Source organism: Rattus norvegicus, chromosome 15 (assembly GCF_036323735.1).
Source record: "Rattus norvegicus strain BN/NHsdMcwi chromosome 15, GRCr8, whole genome shotgun sequence".
In the NCBI taxonomy this organism is placed as follows: Eukaryota; Metazoa; Chordata; class Mammalia; order Rodentia; family Muridae; genus Rattus; species Rattus norvegicus.
In genome coordinates this window covers 57,781,608-57,783,928 of record NC_086033.1, presented here as the reverse complement: position 1 = coordinate 57,783,928, position 2,321 = coordinate 57,781,608, and positions in this window count along the sequence as shown.

Genomic DNA, 2,321 nt, shown 5'->3' with positions numbered 1-2,321 from the left:
CAGGAAAGTCGGGCAGAGAAATTCCATCCAGGGCAGCAGGAGCACGATCTAGAGACTCTTCACAGGGCCGAGACAGGACCAGCATGGTAACCGTCAACACTTGCTCCTAGTGATCCAGGGCCTCGAATCAGACCCCACCTGCTATAAGGGCTTCTCAGCCTTTAAAATAGTATTACAAGCTAGGCATTCAACTTAAAACAAACCTGTGGGACATTTTATAATAAAACCATTGGCAATTGCCCTGTACATTGTGTAGCGTCTACTGGCATTAGTGCAATCCCCACTAGATACCAATGGCAGGACCCTCCATTCAACAGTTGAAAATGTCTCCTCCAGTCATCACCCTCTGTTCCTAGGAAGCAAACCTACCATTTGAGAACCACCATTTGAGGACCACTATTATAAGGTCATGTGGGATCCAGTTGCTTTTCTCCTACAGTCACAAACCATAGAATAAAGCAAAACACAGCTTGATTTGCTAATATTGGGGCTGATCTTGCTTTCAACATACCAATCTCATCACAAGAGAAAACAACTTCATCTGGGTCTTTAGGAACATCCCACTCCCCTGCATCTTTCCTGCAGCCTCTCATTGCATGAAAGCTGAAGACTTTCCTCTAAGAGACAATGTCATGTTTCTTCCTGACTTGCATCTGCTCTCGAAAGCTGGTCCCTTTTAAGTAAATATGGGTTTGCTTCTGAGTACATACACATCCACAAGGGCTATTTTGGTTTGCGTCTCAGGGGAAGTAGGGATAAATAAGCTGGTGTGCATAAGTCCACAGGTTCAAATTCAGGGCAGTGTGCCAGGAGGGGGACATATTCCGGGCCATCTCTGTTCTTTTGCAGCTCACTGTCTGTCTTAGCCTTTTATTTCTGTGAAGAGATACCATGACCAAAGCAACTCATAAAGGCAAACATTTAATTGGGGCTGGCTTATAGTTTTAGACATTTAGTCCATTAGCATCATAGAAGGTGTAGTGGCTGGTTTTGTGTGTCAACTTGACACAAGCTGGAGTTATCACAGAGAAAGGAGCCTCCCTTGAAGAAATGCCTCCATGAGATCCAGCTGTAAGGCATTTTCTCAATTAGTGATCAAGGGGGGAGGGACCAGCCCATTGTGGGTGGTTCTGTCCCTGGGCTGGCAGTCCTGGGTTCTATAAGAAAGCAAGCTGAGCAAGCAAGGGGAAGCAAGTCAGTAAGCAGCACCCTCCATGGAGAATTTATGTTTTCAAAACATTCATTGGGTGGGATGGGGGTGGGGGCACGTCCACTCTGCATTCCAGGATGGCCGTGAGAACTAATGCATTTGTAGACCACAACAACATATCATAATGTCGGACTCTCAGAATTTCAACCGAGTATGATTTCTCTTTGATTAACTCAAATTCAACTGATTAAAGCTACTGAACCTTTGCTGTAATATCCAACCTAATTGCAGAAACAGCACCCACCATTGAATAGATTCCGCCCACATCCAAGGATGGGAGGTGAGCATCCAATGAACCAAGTCACCTTGGGTCATCTTAGTGTTCTTCCTGCTCCCAGTATGGCACAGTCAGTCCATGTGTAAGCTCGCTCACATACACGCAAAACCTTTTATTCAAAGTGTTTGTGAACATCTGTATTATACCCTCTGCCCCTAGGCTCAAGGAACATTACAGAAGTGGGTGTCAAAAAACAGTAAGAGCCTGAGTCAAGGAAGACTGGGGTGGTGTAGCATCTCCTAGACATGGCAGGACATGGTCCTTATGAACTCATAGCAGCTGTGCAAGACCAAGGCAGTTGACATTCCAGCATGGGTTTGGAAGGAGCTCATAGGATCCGTTCATAGCTAAGGAGCTATTTACAGTTGATGGCTGCCAGAGGAAGGAGCATAGCCTTTTCTCTAGGAATATGTTCTCTGGTAGATTGGCTATGCCCCACACCCATGAGTATGTGGGTATATGGTATAAGAGTATATGGGTATACAGGTATATGAGTATATGAGTATATGGCTATATGGGCATATGGGTATATGGCTATATGGGTATATGGGTAGCACTGATTGGGCTCAGTGGGTTATAAAAAAAAAGACATGAAGTTGGGAAGAGGTGAGGTAGAACCCAGGAGAACTTGGAGGGGAGAAATGGAGAATTAAGTGAACCAAAATAAGCCCTGGTAACTGTTACATGAGGTTTCAGGGCCTGTTCAAACAGAAGCTTTACACATATGAAGAAAAGATCTCATGGGAGAAAAGCAACAGTTTTCACCTGCTTTCCCCCAGGTCCTGGAAGTTATTCTTCCTCCTCAATGTGTCTGGCACACAATGGCTGCTTTGA